We start from the raw sequence: 20,382 nt of genomic DNA on the forward strand, positions 1-20,382 counted from the left end.
GGTATTCATTGATGATTGAATGTTCACTTTGAATATATTCATGAGTTGAGTGCTTTACTTTCAATATTTTATAACAATCAATATCACTCATGAATCATTAATTATTGAGAAGTTGCATGTAGCTTGAACTTCAATGGTTGCATAATTTTTGAATGGGTATATGTCTATATTGAACTCATGCTTGCATTTTGATGAGCAAAATTGGAATCCTTATGATTAAGGAAGATAGCCATTTTTTTTCTAGTAGTAATGTTTTCATATATGACTGCAATAAATGGAAAATGCTTTAGTCATGCTTCATTAATAATGATATCCCTTTTGTGAAAGTTCTCCTTGAATTGATAATTTCATCTATAATTTGGAGAATACATCTTGCAATGCTTGCTTTAAAATGACTTGGATGAATGTTAGCTTAAAAATGATTTGGAATAATACTCATTAAAAATGCTTAATGATTATATTTTTTCTGATTTCTCCTTAAGTTGCTATTTTCATATATGAATTAGGGAATTTCCTAGAAATACTTGATTGATACTACTTGGTTGATTGGTATTGAGAATAAATGATGAATGCTTGATGATGATTGATAATACTTTATGATAATTGAGAATGATGCTTGAAGACTAATGATACCTTAGACATGCATAGGAACTACTTTGCAAATATTTCTTAAAATATGAGTATGTGATGCATATGTTGAACATCTATTCAAATGCTCATAGTCCTTTTGTTCCATGAATTCTTGAGTATTAGGGAAATAAATTGAATATCTATTTAAATGCTCATTTATTATAAGCTCATGATTTCTCTCCTAATATTTGATTTATTAAGGATCTCTAATAATTTGTGTTGAGCTTATGATTTCTTAAAGGAGAGTTAATGATTTTCATTGATATCATAAGGAATTAAGATTTTCAACAATAAGATTTGGTGAGAATTCAACATTTGGTGTTCTTCGTTACTGGTAACATTTTTCTAAACACCAAAATAGATATTGTGCCTTTTATTGCTTCTCATTTAAACTTAAATGTTGAAATGCATAATTGATATCAAGCCTTAAGTTTTCTCAATTAGTGTCTAGCTTTAAAATTAGCATCAAGCTTTATGATTGTCTTTTATCACTTGTGCTTTAAACTGATTATATCTTTCTTAAATGTTTTGAGACTTGAAGTTGATATGCTTGGAATGCTTAATGATAAGGGAAGTCTTTACTAGTGCTTTACCAATTGATATAATGAGCTTTAAAATGATTCCATCTCTCATAATTGATATCGTGCTTTTACAAAGGGGAAACATTTACTTATATCTATCAATTGGTATATTGAGCTTTAATACTTGGTATTGGAGTTGAAATTTAGATATTGTGCTTATTGAACATCTTTATGCTTATCTTTCTTGAGCTTTATAAATGTTATGTCCACATTTTGCTTATAGAGATATATACATGTGGCATTCTTACTGATGATTCTCTTGATGAATTAATACTTGAATGTGCTTAATGGGTATAATTCTTAATGACTTGGTTAAGGATATTAAGTGCAGATATATGATGACTTGGTGACTTTATGGTCACATATTCATGGTCTTAATTCTTATATTCTTGATGGATTTTGCTAACCATTGTTTCTTGAGCTTAAGTGTTTAATGCTTACTCTTCATAACCTTTTTGATATAACAAACAAGGGGAGGAAGTTTATGAGCAAATTTAATTTTATGCGTATGTTGAGGGGGAGATTTTAAAATCATTTCAAATGCAAATTATGATCATAGTTTTGTCATATAAAAAACGGAGAGATTGTTAGCTTTAAAATTATTGTAGTTTTGATTATGACAAAATCATCAAACTTGCTTGAATATTATTTGAGTGATCCTTAACAAGTTCTTGAAATGATTTAACTCCCATATATTTGTTCTTACATAGTTACAAGCTTGACTCTAGTAGTTATTGAACTATATCTATAAGCTTGTATAACTTACGTGTATGAGTGCTTATGATTTCCATTCATTAAAGTATGATTTAAAGATTAAAGGAAAATCTAAATGCACTCACTAAGGGGGAGTTTTAAATATGTTTTTTAATGATGACAAAAAAAGAGAGAAGGAAGACTAAGTTAAATAAAGTTTAATAGGTCTTCATGTTTAATTTATGTGTGTAATGCTTAGTTATGGTTTTGTTGAATATTACGTGCTAGTTATTATGGATATTCAATATATCTTGCTAAGCTATGGTGGATACTGTATATCTTGTTTAGCTATTGTAGATGTTATAAATATTTTATTGCAAATCTTTAAAGAAAACTAGATGCATTAACTAAAAGGGAGCAACTCATTATGCATAAACATTTAAAGCATTCGTATTGAACATAGACATTGCACTCTTGATCTTAAAGTGTTTTGTCATCATCAAAAATAAGAAAAGAAAATGTTCACTCCATGTGCTTTAGATTATAACAAAACATTCCCATTCATGGGTGTCTAATTATATTATTTAAGTGTGTAGGAAAAAGCTTAAATCATTAACATATTTGGCATTTGAAAGCAAGTCAAGATGCTTGCTCAATTGCAAGATGGGTTAATTGGTTAAACAAGCAAAGAAGAAAAACCTTTAATGAAAACATATTAGTCTTAACCAATTAACACAAATCTTTAATCAATTAAAGCAATTCTGGGTGTTACACCAAGGACAGACAAAAAGGTCTTAACTACTTAACACAAAGTTTAATAAGTTAAGCGGGTGATAGATGCCAAAGAAAAGACTTTTAATCTATTAAAGGAAATGAGTTAACTAATTAAAGGTGAAAGTTGAAGTGTTAAGAAGTGCCAAAATTCAAATTCAAAATATTGATGATCGTCCAAGGCACCAAACCAAGAGGTTTAAAGTTGAAGACTTTTTCATTGGTTGGAACCTATTTTAATCAGTTAATGATGAATGGAGAGAAGCTTCAATTAGTTAAAGGGAGTATTGATCTGTTGAATGGAGGATGGCCAAAAATAGTACTTAAAGGTGCTTGAAATAAAAAGTTGTTAATCAATTAAAGTTACTATTAATTGGCTAACATAGAGAAATAGACTATGAGACAGAGAAGACTTAATTGACTAAGATGTATGGTTAACCAACTAAAAGCTCATTGTCAAAAAATTTGAATTTAAGCACAAAATGACAAAATAACAGCCAGAAACAGCTAGTTTTTGTCTTCAACAGCCAAAAGTGATTTTTCAAGTACTTAAAACCTCTCTAATAGTCAAAAATCATATAGAGAAGTTATCCAAAATGATTTTGAGCTTAAAAGATTAAAAATCTTTTCTTTACACTTGTATTTCACTCCCATCCTTTGAAAAATGCTTGAGCTTAATTTCGTATAACTTAGATCAGCTAAGTGATCATTTGTGCTTCATCTTTTCTTCATTTCTCGTTTACTAAGAGTATGCAAGACATTCTAAAGGGTAGATCAAGTTTAGGTCAACTTGGTTGTTGTTATAGGTTCTAACTTAGCCCTAGAAAAGTTAGTTTTGGGTTTTGGTTGACCCTATGAAAAACCATTGTTAAATCTTGTGGCTGAGCTTATGAAAAGTCATTGTAAAAGCTTGGTGAAAGCTTGGGAATTCTACTAATTTTAGTGAATTGGTTTGAAAATCCTTGATTGGGATATCAAAGTAGTGGATGTAGGCCAAGGTGATCAAAATATTATAAATCATCGTGTTTTATCTACTTTCTTTTATTTTCTTCTTACTCTTAGAACTTAAATCATACCTCCAACAAGCTTTAAACTTTTATTTTCAAATTCTTTTAATTAGCTCTTTACTTTGAAGAATTTTCGTGTCATTCCTAAAGTACTATTCACTCTCCTTTTAGCACTCTCTTTGGGACCAACAACGAGCGGTAAGGGGCAAGGGCATTACTATTCACATTGTTTGGTAAAAGTTTTTGTCACATTACTTGCAAAAGTCTATTGATGTTTGGAAGGGAACATCATTGGTCTTTCTTGGTCATGGGCAATAAGTTTTTCACACTCAAGGTACTTTTTCCAAGCATTAAAGGACTAAGTGAAAGCCCTATGAAAAATTATATGCAATTAAACAAACAACAAGGCAGAATGACAATTCATCATTCAATGACAAACAACAACGCAAGAATTAAACAAGAAACAGGGTAAAAATTCCAACAGAAATAAGAGGCAACGTGGGTCAACGAGGCACTGACACTTTAAATAGAACGACAAGGTAGCAAAAGGAACCGTGGGTCAACAAGGCACATCAAAGTTCAGCGAGGTTCACCAGAGGTTAGCAAGATTTAGCTCAGCAAGGAGTGACAAGGGTTTTGTGGGTAGAAGGATTTTGTAAAATTGAAAATTTGGGGAAACGATTGGGCGGCAAGGTTGCCAAGTTAATTAGACATTATTTTTGGTTTAAAATTAAAAAGGTTAGAGTATTAATTTTTAACAAAGAAAATCATAATATATCATCTATTAATGTGTAATATATATAATTTTATATTAACAATATATGAAGCATTAGCAATAAACTATATTAATAATTTAGAAACATAATTACACATAATATTTTGTATATGTATTATAGATAATCATAACATATTATATATTAATGTAGAATATAAAATATATAAGTAATATATTGTTTTGTTGATTATATAATATATTGTTTATGACTAATTATTAATTAAATATATTATTTTGTAAAATATAACTTGCTTAATTATAAAACATTATCTATAATTAAGTTACATATAAATATTTTATAATATATCAAACTAATATATGTTATAGTTTTATATGTTACATACTTGGTATATATAATAACTATTATATTATATTATATTATATATATACTCTTTTAATGTTTTGAAATTATTTATGTATATTTAATAATATTAATATAGATTAATTATTCAAAACAAAATATATAACATTATTATTTGTTGTTTGTATAGTATTGTTTTTATTAATCATTACTAACTAAGTTTATTATTTTGTAAAATATAACTTATAGTTAATATAATTCATTTATCTCATAATATATTATATATGTGTGTGTATGTGTATACATGCATATGTATATATGTATGTATGTATGTATGTATTTCATAAGCACATATATAGTCTTCTTTTATCATATATATATAAATAATATTATTATTATTAATATATTATATATAGTCTATAACTTACTTATATAGTTAATATAATTCATCGATCTAATAAATATATATGTATATATACATAGGTACATATACATATGTATGTGTATATATATATTTCATAAACAAACATATATTTAGTTTTCTTTTTTGAAATATTTACAAATAATAATATTATTAATATATTATTCTTATATATGTAGTCTATTCTTTTAGGAAAGTTTATAATTACTACATATATATAGTTTATTACTTATTATTAACTAAGTATAATTTTGTGTAAAATATAACTTAATTATAGGTAATATAATTAATCGATCTAATGACATATATACATATGTACATACATATGTATATATGTATATATATTTCATAAACACACATATATAGTCTTCTTTTATGAAATACATATCAATAATAATAATATTAATATATTATTTTTATATATATAGTCTATTCTTTTATGAAAGTTTATAATTACTATATATATATCTTAATTATGTACAATAATTTAGTCCCCTCTTATTTATATATGATATATAGTATATATGTATATGACATATATATAATTTAATAAATTATTACTCTTTTATGAAAATATATAAACATACATAGTCTTCTTCTATGAATGTATCTATATATATACTAATAATATATATTATTATTTTATATATATTGTTTATATATACATACATATATATTTTTTATTAATTTATAATATATCATAATGATAATTTGAAAGTTGTAAGAACAAATAATCTATATATAGTTTAACCAAATGTTAATAATTAAATATTATTATTTAATATTTATTATTGATTTCTAAATGAAATTTGCTATGGATGAATCATTATTAATAAATATGTAAAAAATTTATATATGTATGCATACATATATAAATGCAGTCCAAGATTAATATTTATATACAATCATAATTAATGGAGACAAAAAATAAATATAAATAAATAACTAAATTTATTAACATATTTTTAATAAAAAATAAAATATATAAAAGAGTCAATTCCGACAGAATATTCCTACGGAAAATTCTATAAGTAAACTTCCGTTGGTAATAGCTTTTTCCAATGAAAAATTCTGTTGGAAAATTAGGCAAGATAAAATGTTTTGGTGCCTAAAATATTTCCAATGGATTTCCGATGGGATAAGTTTCATCAAAAATTTCTATCGGAAATCCATAGAAAATTCTGTTGGAAAATTTGGCCATTGAATTTTTTTTTTTGAGCCAAAAATTTTTTCGATGAATTTCTAACAGAATTTTTTTGTTGGAAACATCCCATCAGAAAATCTGTTGGAAAATGTCAAAATTTATTTTCTTGGAAATTTACAATGAAATTTTTTTCGTCAAAATAAGCAAAAATTTTTGTAGTGAAGGGTTATTTAAAAACCATTTTAGAGCACTTGAGAATAACAATTAAGCTAGGCTTTCTCTGAAGAAAAAAAGCTGCTAGGCAAGCAAAAAGTGAAGGAAAAACTCTTGAAGATTGAAGATCGAAGACCTAACGAATCTAAGTTTTCTTCTTTACTTAGTCCTTTCTATACTTTATTTGTTTTGTGTTGATGTTTAAACTTTTTTGGATGAAGTTTTTAGTAGTTATGAACAACTAATTTTTTTATCTAGAATTGCAATCGAACCCAACATATAGTTTGAATTTTTAATACTCACTTTTGTTTGTTATTGATCGTGTTTGAGTTTTTTATTTCAATCATGTCCTGAATGCATCTAATTACCTGATCACCCATTAAATTGATAAAGTAACCTAACTGGAACTGAGAGAATTTATTGTGTGCTTGGATGAAATAGCATATGTTCAATATCAATCGTATGAGACGATTGATTTGCTTTGCATGTGAGGTAGACAAGCACTTGCATGTCATATGTAGCCAATATTAAAATCTAAGCTTTATGAGTCTTTCTTAATTACAATTTGCATAAACATATAGTGAATTGGTTGAGAGAGATATCTTTATAAAAAACTCGACAGAAACTTATAAATACATTAGAATTCTAAATTAACAACTCAGCTATCTTAATAAGTAAAGAGAAAGTAGAAGAGATTCAAATGAACTGTTGAAGGGATATTTTAATTCTAGGTCTTGTTTGATTAATTAATTCTATTTTGTGATTTTTGTTCTTTTCAATGGCTTTAAAAATCGATTGTTTGGATAAGCTTAAATTGTGTTAATTTTAGTACATTGTAAAAGATTTTGGTGAAAAGATTTTGGAGCAATTCTTTATTATATTACTTATTAATGATACGTGCACTTGTATGGTAAATCTGACAACATCATCCCTTCAAACTTCAGGACTAATAAGAGTCTGAAAATTCTGTTAAGCACATGCAATAAAATTTTATCCTGGAAAAATGCAAAAGGATTATATTGCAGCTTATTTTCGCAGCAATCTACAGCACCCCTTTGTTCATTTTAAGAAATTATCATTTCCTTTAAGGAAGCAATTGCCATTTTCCTTTTACTTTGTGGAGTTTAAGCCACGAACTTGTATGATCTGATATTGGTTATGAATTTTGTGATCTCATAGCAAAAAGAAGACAAAAATGTTGTTTATTCACTTGCAGGTCAATCAATTTTTTTTATTTAATGATTAATTTCAAGATTTGGTATGTTTTTGCCCAAGAATGTAAAGCTTTTTTTCTCTTAACAAGAACCCATTTTACATTTCCGTGTGGGGTTCCTTAGTTTGCTAATTTAATTATGTTCATATTTTAGTTTAATGTTTATAAAATATTATTTAAATATAATAAATGATATTTCATCTTTATCATGTATTGTTTGAAGTTTTTGTCTTTTGGTAAAATATACCTTAAATTTTAAAAAAGAGTATTTTAGTAATTTATGGTTTATTCCTTATTTATTCCTAAAGTTGTTCCTATCAACCAAACATAAGATAAGTCATAATAACAATTTTCTACCCTATTCTATTCTCATGAAGTAAATTATATATTTATTATTCCTCCCTTATTCAATTTTTACGAAATCTCTATTTCATTCTCGTTCTATTCCATTACACAAACCAAACATACCCTAAAGGTTTTTACTATCTAACTTAAGATTTTCTTTTGTTTGATTTTTGAGTTGCTTTTGCACTTCATTGCATCAGACTAGTGTAGATTTCAATGAATTGCTTAGATTTTCTCATAGAATTGAACTAAAATTTATGCTGAAGATTTTCCTTTTGTGTTTCAACAGGGGTGAATCCTTTTGTAGTTATGGGAGGCTATGCCCCACTAAAATTTTTAAAAATCCTTATATATCATATAAAATTTTTTAAATCTTTTACATATTCTCTTAACGGCCTCCTCAAAATAAATTTTTTATTTAATAATTAATACAAATTAAAAATAACAAAATGACTACACATGCCCCACTTAACTTTACTCTCTTAACTCTTTAAGTTTCTCCACATCTCTTTCTTTGTCTTTCCTTTTCTCTTTCTATTCTCTTTTGTTCTTTTCATTTTTATTTTACTCTCTTCTCTATAATTCACCACCAAAACACGCTTCATACTTTAAGAGAGATTTATGAGTTTGCCATCTTGGACATGAAAATATGAGAAACACTCACCACCATTATGTGAAATTAAGAGAAAGTAAAGGTTCTTTTTTTATTTTTTTCTTTTAATTTATATTATTATTGTTTATATTTGTTTATTTTTTTTCTATTTGCTCATATATTCTAAGTTTTTATAAATTTTGTTCTCTAAATTTCTATAAACCATCAATCATATTCTTTTTGTTTCTTGTTTGTTATGTCATATGTGCGTTTTATCTTTTACTTGCTATGTTCTTTTTTCTGTTATGTAGATTTTATTTTTTATTATTTTAATCTTTTAAAATTAAAAATTTATTATATAATTTTTAAATATAGGTTATAGTGTTGCACTGTTACTTAAAATTTCATCAATGTATCATTTTTTATTAATCATCTTTTTTATTTACTTTATGTTTTATATTTAGTTAAAAGAAAATTATCTTGAGTATATTAAAAGAAATTATCTTGAGTATTTAGTCTTTAAACAATCCTAATTATATAAGAGAAAATTATTAATCTTGTACATTGTATTTAACTATTTATATTTTATGCATTATAGTTTTATATTTAGTATTATAAGTTTAAATAGAAATAAAATAAGAATATTGGATATTGACAACATTAACTTTTTTCAAGTTTAATTAAAGTATGAGTAATTTGAAAACAATTAACAAATTCTTTAAAAAAAATATGCAACTTGTCCAAATGATTTTCTTATACTTAATACTTCAACTTATGAATAAAACCAATATGAATCAAAATGTACAAGACTTAATCTTGAAGAAATAGATGCTTTTTAATACAAAGTCAATAATTGATGAATTTAAATTCAAAAAATATTGTCGAGCGCAACTTTGCTAAAAGATTATTGTAAGTCTTTTTTTTTTCTTGACTTACATGTTATATAACTTTTTTGTTTATTGTGAATTTTTTATTATTGGTTAAATGTAATATATTAGTTTTTAAAATTTTTAACTTTTATTTTTCTATTTTTGATTGCTTACAAAAATTGACTAACTCCGCCCTTGTATTTCAAAACTATTTGAGAGATGTGGCGGGTTGATGGTGTTTTTATTATTTCTCATGCTTTTGACAATAAACTACTTAAACCTTATGTAGTTGTTGAGCTTGGAATTCGGGTGGCATTAGGGTTTCCACCAGTATTTATGAATAGTTTTGTAAAATATTATCTTTTACTAATGAAATGGAGAATTTTATTTTATTTTTCACCTTTATCTGTTCGGGTAAATTTTTAATTTTCATGTAATTACTTTAAAAGTATATATAAAAAATTAGAGAAAAATATAAAAAATAATGTTAAAGAAAAAGATTGAGTTTTCGATCAATTTGCAAGAAACCCATCTGCCCCAGTTCTCATTAATGTTAAAGAAAACAAAAAGGGCAGATTTGCATATTGGGTTTTTTAGCTACTTGGAGATAAAACTAAGCTGAGAGAGAGAGAGAGAATTGTTGTGGAGAGAAACGCGCAAGTCAATATTGACTAGTATGGACAGAATTTATTAATTTCACTAAACTACATTATCATTTTGTAAAATCTTCGGATGGAAAGTACTGACAAATATGGATTACTGATCATAATTATTATCCCCAAATTTTCAAGGAAATTTATCAATTATATTTATGAAATTTAATAATATATAAAATTTATTACAAATTGCTTTAAAACTATAAACATGGTATATTTTTCATTTTCAATGAAATGCATTGTCAATTTATGCATATCGAATGGAATTTTAAAAAAAATCTTCAAAAAAGTACTTTCAGTGGAATTTTTATACTTTTTCGAGTGAAAATTTTTGTTTAAAAAAATTGTTTATGGTAGTGATTCTTAATTTAATACTATTTTTTTTTCGGTTTAATACATTGAGTCTATTATTTCTACTAGAATTTATAAAAAATAAAAAATTCTTGGTACATTTTGAAATTATGCATGTTGGAAATAATACCAAAAGGAGTTTTATATTCAAAAAAAACTTTGTTCGTAGCGTATGCATTAATATAAAATGCTATAATTTGTTCTCAGTATTTATTGCTTCAAATGGAAACATTTTAAGATGTTTTTTTTTTCTTTTAATTTAATGAATTTATAAATAAATAAATAATATAATCTGGTCGTAGGAACCAGATGAACCCTTGTATCCCAATTACCCAACCTGTTACCAAACCGAACTGCCACAGATTGGATCTAGACCCAAACCGAAAACCCATGTCACTAGAATCTGTAATTCATGAACGATAACAAAATTTCCTGGAAAGCATGCCTTAAATCTTTATTAATTATGAGATCCAACCCATGCCAAACACATATATTCTTATTAATTCCCTAGTATTAAGTTTCTTTGCTAAAACCCTATAAATTTAATCTTCAGGAATTATAGTATAGGAATTGAGACAGAGCAGCATCCAGACGAAACCATGGCGATTTATGACTCTTATTTGGAAAATGGTCTAGATATTGTGCATGCTGTGCTTGGCAATGGAAAGCAAAAAGGTGTTTCTTCGTTTCTCTTACAATCACAAAACATGTTTGGTTGCTGTTTTGGATATTAATCTTTTACCTTTCCGCTTTTTGCACTTGAAAGCTAAAAAAAATTAATAATAATAAAGTGTTTTCTCATATAAAAGAAAATTGAAATTTTGAAAGATTATAATAAAATACGAATTACTCTTTTTTGTAACAAAATTCATAATTCTAATTCCGTATAAATTAATTATGTTATAATTGTTGTTGTAATTTAGTTATTTGTACATTTTAAATCGATTATAGTATTACTTTTGCCTTTTGTTTTTGCTTTATAAAATCTTCGTAAAGTAAAAGAACAAAATTTAATTGTAAAAAAACCAATTAAACGAAGTGTAAATAAGGTAATTATAATAGTTTTAATATTTTGATAAGATGGAAATAAAGAAAAAGAAGGAAAAAGTGGAATTCTACAAGTACCATACAAGTACCTAAAATTTTTCCTATGCATATTGTAAATATTAATATGTTTATTTTCTTATTCCAATAATTATATATAATTGAAAATATCCAATAAAACTATCTGTTATTATCTAGAAAATGTTGTTATTCTATATTTGTTATCCTTGTAACATTAAAACTCCAAATTCTTTTCTCAAAAAAAAAAAACAAAAACTCCAAATTCTGAAATTCATCTTAAAAATATGAAAAAAGTTGGAAATATATTTTTTTAATAAGAAATAAAATCTCAAAAGATTTCTTTGTTTCAATATTTATTTTGTTTCATCCTTTGAAGCTCAATTTCCCTCCCTCAGATTTCTGGCTCTTTATTCGGAACATGAAGAGATTGTTATTAAATGAATTTATAAAACTAGCTATTATGCATGTAAAAGTTTGAAAAATAAACTTATATGGTTGCATTCAGTAAGACAAATAATTCATAATTTATAATTTATCATCGTTATAATATATATATATATATATATATATATAAATGTGCATACTTGTGTAAAACTTTTGACGAATGAAAATGATATATTTTTTCGTTATATTTTCAAATGTTAGTTTGAATACATTTTGTTGATTATAGTTTTTAATTGTGATTATAAATTAATAATAATAAGATTAATTCGATGTATAGATAAAAATTAATTTTAGTTTGAATCACTTTCACTGGAAAATGATTTATTTCACATAAAATTTTTTGTTCATTATATTTTTAAATGGTAACCTTATTAAGTTAAAAACGTTTGAAATAAAATGAAAAGGAAATTTACAATAATTAAGAAATCATTTATTTATAATGATTATCTCTGCTATGTATCTAAGATCCGATGAATATGTCAATATTATAATTAAATTTTTTTAAAAAAAAGTAACTAATTTTTATCAATATTTTCGTTAGAAATATAGTCAGCATTAGTCAGTAAAATAGTGTAAGTTCCTCTAAATGAATTTAAAATTCACTTGAAATAAAGTTAAAAATATTAAAGTTTTATTTATTTATATAAATTTTAGATTTTAAAATTTAAATCTATGCATATATTTAAAAATTGAAGTTAGTAATTACGCTAGATATGATTTTTAGCAAAAGTGGATGACTATCATTTATATTTTTTTTAGTTTCAATCCATGTTTATTTAATCTAAATGTATTATTATTGAATTACTTATAAATTAAAATTTTAAAAACTATTTCTTTATGCGTCAAATTTATAATATAAAAATGCATTAAGTCCATACGCTAATATACATAAAAAAAACATTTGCATTTTGGTAAATGATTTTTGAACCAAAAAAAAAAAAGCGTTTTGTTATATTTCTAAATTATTATTTAAATATAAAAATTTTAATTGAATCAATAGCCAATTAATTATTGAGAAAGGTATGAATTCTATCAAAAGTGGATTTCTGTCTACCATGATATGCCAATTTCATTCCATTTGTATATTCCTAATTCTATCAAAAATTTTAACTTTGATAATCAACAATAAAATTATGTGCTTCTAAAAAAAACAAAATTAAACTTGATGTATTTTAAATTCCTAGTTTCCATTCTTGTCGTTACTTTGATTGAAAATTACTAGGACACTTGACCTTTGTTTACCTTAAACCAAATTAAAATCTACATGAAATAGTGAAAGAGAAATTTGCTTAAAGGATTAAACAAATTCCACTCTTTTTTTTTTCCTAATGTTGTTGTTGATATATACATATCAACAAGCTATTGCCAACAACTGTGATAACAATATTGGAATCTGATTACAAGTGACAACAGTGTAGAAAAGGCTATAGAAGAAACAGAAGTGGAAGCATATTCACTTAATCATAACAATTGAGTTGATTTTATTTTGCAGTTGATGAAATACGGATGTTGATCATGAACAAACACAACAATGCTTGCATCATATGCCTATTCTCAATCGCATGGTTTGCATTCCAGGTCAGGGGATGGTATTTGATTTCTGTTCTTTCTAAACTACTCTTTTATTCCATGCTCTTCCTCTTGGTTTGGTCACAAGCGGCAGAAGCAAGACTAATCAACTGGTAATGAAAAACACATGAATTATAAATTAGCGGTACAAGTTTTGAATACGGGTTACCCTAACTTGTTCTTCACATTCAGGCGTCCTCCGAGGTTCGAAGAAATTATGATATCAGAACCCAGAGTCATATCTATATTCAGGAAAGTTAAAGGGTTGTTGGCAAAATTCTACCATGCTGCACATGGAAAAGATTTTAAACTGTTGGTTATAGTATGTATTATGAAATACAAACTGCACAAGCAAAATCTAAGGCTCTTTTTGCTCATCTTAATGGAGTATTTGTTAACATTCGGAAAAATTTTACAGACGCTTATTACCCTTGCTCTGCTGCCCTGTGTTTCGGACTACTTCAGCCTTCCAACGTTTTTATATATAGGTAAGACGTTAGTTTTTTTTGTTCTTGCATTTTCTACAATAATGTTCTTCCTTGAGCCTGATTAATTTGGTCTGGTTTTGCTTGTGGCGTGAAGCTTTTCTTTGCTGGCAAATAGTGCCTATTCTCCACAAGACATAATATTCAAGAGACTTGATGGATTTTGCGAGTAAAGGGCAACCAAGTCTGATCTGTGAAGGAGTTCACTTCAGAAATATAACTCCAATTTGTTGCACAAAATGTTTAGGTTTCTAGCTGTTTTTAACTTTATGATAACAAGGACAATTACGCTTATTTAGCATTCAATTATTGCTTTTTATTTTAGAGACCATTTTTTTTTAGCCTTCGAAAGTATGGCATTTTCGAAAAATAATCATCTTTTTAATTTTAATTGTTTTTAGTCAAGAGAAAAGATTTTTAAATTAAATTGTCCTTAATGAAACGTCCTCATATTCAAGTATACATATTGAAAACAAAGTTATTTACATGCTATGTTAAAAAAAAAGTTATTACATGCTATGTTTAAAGTGTTTAACTCTTAGAGTGTTTATATCTTAGTGAAATATAAAGATAGAGATCAAGTTATATGCCATGTTGAAAAAAAAATTGTTATACACCATGTTAAAAAAAAAGTTATTGCACGTCAAGTTTAAGTGTTTAACTCTAAGAGTTTGTATCCTAAAAATGGGTTATTACATGTTATTTTTAAGTGTTTAACTCCAAGAGTTTATATCTTAGTGATATATAAAGATAAAGACTAAGTTACATGCCATTTTGAAAAAAAAAAATTGTTACACATCATGTTGAAAAAAAGTTGTTAGATGCCATGTTTAACTTTAAGAGTTTATGTCCTAATGAAATACAAAGATAAAGATCAAGTTATATGCCATGTTGAAAAAAAAAAATTATTACAGGCCGTGTTGAAAAAAAATTGTTATACGCTATGTTTAAGATATTTAACTCTAAGAATTTATATCCTAGTGAAATACAAAGATAAAACCAAGTTATATGCCATGTTGAAAAAAAAATTATTACATGTCATGTTGAAAAAAAAAAGTTATTACACGTCATGTTTAAGATGTTTAATTCTAAGAGTTTATGTCCTAGTGAAATACAAAGATAAAGATTAAGTTATACACTATATTTTAAAAATATTGTTGTTACAAGTCATGTTTAAAAAACGTTATTACACGTCATATTGAAAAAAAAAAGTAGTTACATGCCATGTTTAAGGTGTTTAATTTCAAGAATTTATATCCTAATAAAATACAAAAATAGAGACCAAGATACATGTCATGTTGTTACACGTCATGTTTAAGATGTTCAGCTCCAAAAGTTTATGTCTTACTAAAATATAAAAATAGAGATCAAGTTACACCCCATGTTTAAACCATCCTATATTCAATAGATTTATTACATTCCAAGTGCATTAGAGTTATTACATGTAGACAAGATGTGTATTAACTCTGGGAAGTGTTATAATTTACAGATTTTACTAATAGCTTCAACCTATCAAATTTGAGGTTCCATAAATGTAAATTAATAAACCCAAGAATATAGATTGATGTCATCTCGACTCTTTGGTCTATAGATCGATGACGATATGATGAGAAATAGACAGAGAGAATGATGGTGGAAAAATTAGAGAAAGTTGGTTAGTGGGAAAGAGAAATTAGGAGCACATCAAACTAATGCGAGAGAGAGAAATCGATAAAATTAAAGAGAGTTGAATGGTGAGAGAAAAATTGAGAGTGCAGCAAACAGATGTGGGAAAGAGAAATCGGGAGGAAAAATTATGATAAATGGTTTAATTTGTGAAATGGCTTCAAGGGCATTTTTGTTAAGTTATGGCTAAAATTGGGTAAAAATAATTAACTTTATTTGGGAGGCTATTTTTGAAATGGTCTTATGAAATTGACCATTTCTCACAATTTTCTCATTATTTTATTTCACTCCACTTGTAGGTCTTTCTTCGGGACCTAAGAATTGTGAAATGTTTGCAAAATGTTTGCACATTAAAAAATAACTTAACTGAAAACCCATGCTCATTATATTGGAAAAACCAAACAAAAATAAGAATTTACCTTCAAAATATAGAACCTTTATATGCATGTAAACTCAAACAAAAATGCATAATAACTAAAGGCGTAAACGAATTAACTTGACTCAATAGAACACTAGCTAGAATTCCATTAAAACTACAAGCCAAAGCCTGGTCAAGCTTTCTTTCTATACTTGAAGGTCGAATTGAAACATAACCATATTAATCAAGCTCAAATTGATTAGGCTTGGCTATTGTTAACTTAAATAAAGAGTTTACAATCAAATTTATTTAACTTTGAGATTAATTATAATTCGCAACTCAGAATTGTCAATAAATATTGTTAACATAATAATAGCAGTTGTACAAATTATAAAATAAATTAGTGAGATTATATTAAATTACAATAACAATATTATTAACTTGATTTTCCCTAAAATTATTAAGAATTTCGCGCACGCGTGTGTGTGTGTGTGTGCATATATAGGCTTCATTCAATGTAGAATATACCTCTTGTCATTACATGGTACTTGTGTTAGATTGTCTTTTTTTTTTTTTTTTGAGATGTTGCTCCATGCTATTTAAGCCATACCTAGTCTTCACCAAATCACAACACCATTGTCATCAATTGCACTATCTCTTTCTACTTTGTCAATCAACATTTGTCAAAGCTCCATCAGACATTGCACATGCAGCCATGTGCTGAAAGCCCATGTCTCAATGCCCAATATACCTCACACATCGATGTCTCCTACCTTAATGTCTTGTTACATTCCATTTTTAGGGACATGACTGACACAACGACCTATATGGTATAAACCACTAAACTCAAGCAAGCCCCATACATCTTTAACATATACATGTTTCATTCAAAATTCCATACTTAGGTTTTTGTGTACACCATTCAATCATCAATTAATAATAGTCATGCATAATATAAATATGTTTCATTCATCAATATTCATATATTGAAATAGTCATAGTCGGCACGTTTCCCGTGCCCATATTCATATATGACCTCATTATCATAGGTATCACATATCATATGCACTCCTTTCGATGCTTAAGATAAACATTGCATGCTTGAGTAACATAAACATAAGTATTCTCAATTTAGTTACAAAACCATGTCTCATTATAAATCATGAAATAATAAAGGCTCGGCTTGACACATTACGGAGTGTAATAACAATGGAAGGCTTGAAGGAAGACATTATTACACCTACCAAATATGAGTTAAGCTACTCTTCCACAAGGCGACAAGCCAAGCAAGCTACAAATTTGAACCAAAACAATAAATCTTCATGTGTAAGTTATAAAACTTAGTGAGCAAATGCAAAAAGGGGACAAGCGAAAAGGGAAGAGCTTTTGTAATAATCCATAACTTGCAGTAAACATGAATTCATAGATAATCATTTCATTTTCTTCAAAAATACTTGAATAGTGATGTTACTAGTTCAAATCACATGATTTTATTCGCAATCCAAGTCACACAAAAGTTTGGATTGAAAAGGAAGCTTAAAATCAAGTAACAAACCTTTTGAAAGGAGAAAACAAGAGGTTATGTACCTTAAGTATCGATACCTTCACTATAGGTATTGATACTTTTCATCAATAATGCTTTCTAGACCACATGTATTGGTACTTTTTGAGGAAGTATCAAGACATTTCACACAAAATGCTTACTGAGACATTTTGTTTGCTAGGTATCAATACTTTATCCATATAAACCCAGAATTTGGGCATTTTCTAGCGTATTCAAGTCCCTATAATCAATCTAACCTCTATACTTGTTATACCTCTTAATAATAATCCATAATACATGAAAACATAACTTCTGCATACATTCATAACAAAGTTCGACACTCTTACAACAACATCCATGCCATACACATTTCATAACATTATAATTGTTGTGTATTCATTATGTAAGTCATGTAAATGAATGCTATGATTGGCATATTCGAGCAACTCAAGGCTACGTATTCATGTGATACAATGCCCTACATCATGGCCCTTATATGTGTGTGGTATTATGCCCCAAATCATGACCTTCATATTGTGTGGTACAATGCCCCACATCAAAGCACTCATGCTTGTGTGGTATAATGGCCCATATCAAGGTCGTCATGCTCATATAGTCTTAATACGTCAACGACATGCAATCTCATAGGCTTACTAGAAAGTTCATATCTATAAAACATATTTATATCATCATGTACATTTTCTATTATGTACTCTAGTATCTCATAGGCAATAATGTCATAGCCATGCACATACTTCATATTCATCTCATTGAAATTAATCATTCAATTCTAACGATACAACAATTATAAGAATAAAATTACAAGAAAAATTGTTATTAATCTTGGATTTACACAACCATTGCTCTTCTTTCAAAAAAAAAAAAAAGCTCAAAAGAAGCTAGTATGACTTTGATTATCATACAATTGTTTAAAAAGCTAAAAACAAAGAAATTGCCATATTTTTACTTTCATTTATCTCACTTTTTAAATTATAAGTTAACGCAATCTACTTAACTATATTATATGTTACTATGTATTATTTTTAATATCAAATAATTACCATATTATAGTTACATCATAACAGACACAATACTTTATTTCTTTTTCTTTAAACAATCTATAACAATTATAACACTAAAAATTGTTAACATTAATAAACAATTTTTTACATTTGTTGATTTAAAAATTTAATACTAAATTTTTAAGATTAACTATTTATAGAATTCTACAAACTTGTTGTGTAATGCCGGTACTTTTCTAATTCAATTTAATACTAGAAAAAAATAAATAAATAACAAAAGCAAATATAAACAAATACAACATATATTTGAAAATCGGGAAAGTTGTCTTTATGATGCTAGATTAATCATTACAATCACAGTCCAATTAGTAAAATCACACACGATAAATTATCCAAAATAGATAAATGGCATAATTCTAAAACAAACCTTTGAATTAATTAAGAAAATTCAAATAGGCCATTATTCTTTTATTGCATTCAATGAAGCCTTTTTACTTTTATATTTTAAGTTGAATAAGTTCTTATGACTGATGGTTGAGTAATTTTCATTAGTCAAAATGCCACTTATCATTTTGTATCCACATGACATTGATGTGGCGTTGATATGAATGGTGAAAAATACTACATGGTCATGCTATCATGTCACATTAGTATACCACATTATCATCAATTATGATATGTTAGTATGCCACATCATCATTAATTATGATATTTCAGTATGCCACGTTAGTGTCATAGGACATAGAATGACAAGTAGTATTTTGACTAAGTCAATAATTAATTATAATAGCTAATTTGGTTCAAAGTAAAAATATAAGGAATTATTTAGCTCAAAATAAAAGTATAAGGACTTGATTGGACACAGTAAAAAAATAAAAATTTATTTAAATTTTCAGGGTAAAATACCCTGACCCCATTAAGTTTTAGTCATAATTCTACTCAGGTTCATTAGTATTCGAAATGGACAGTTCGTCCTAAAAGAATATCTTTCATTGAACACATAAGTCCAACATCAGTCAACCGATAGTGATTTTATTAGTTTGATGATGAGGCAAAAATTTTCGAATAATTTTACCATTCATTAATTTTAAAAATTACCACACTATATAAACTATAATTTTTTATTTTTAAAATTTTTTCTCTTCAATTCCAAAAAAAATTTCTCTCTACCTTACCTCTCATCAATCGGATTTGGCTGGGGAGCACTAGAGATGGCACTCTGCTAGAGAAGCACAAGATCCATGCTCCCTAGGTGCTCCCCAGATCCGCTTTACCTTGGGGAGCACTAATTTGACGAGTTTTTGAACAAGTTGAGAGATTATGTAGACAAAACAGCAAAAAAGAAACGAAGATTTTGTAAAGTTTGTTGTTATGCTTTTGGGTTCTGAAAGGTGCGCGGCTAATTAGGCATAATTAGTTCTTTTGTAAATCTTCTTATTTTTGTCAATTTTTTACAAATTGCAAACATACTTCATTTTAGTTTTCTTTTGGGTATTTTTCATTGTTAGCTTTTGTTTTATTCTACAGACTAAAAGTAGTTTTTTAGGTTGTTGAAAGAAAACCTTTAATACCTAGCTGAATATAAAATATTTTTTCAATAACAATTTTTCTTTGTTATTCTTTTTTTTTCCTCTTTATTGTTTTCAAAATTTTTTCCTTTTTAATTTTA

Source organism: Theobroma umbraticum, unplaced genomic scaffold, assembly GCF_002168275.2.
Source record: "Theobroma umbraticum cultivar Fairchild unplaced genomic scaffold, ASM216827v3 scaffold_2.0, whole genome shotgun sequence".
Lineage (NCBI taxonomy): Eukaryota > Viridiplantae > Streptophyta > Magnoliopsida > Malvales > Malvaceae > Theobroma > Theobroma umbraticum.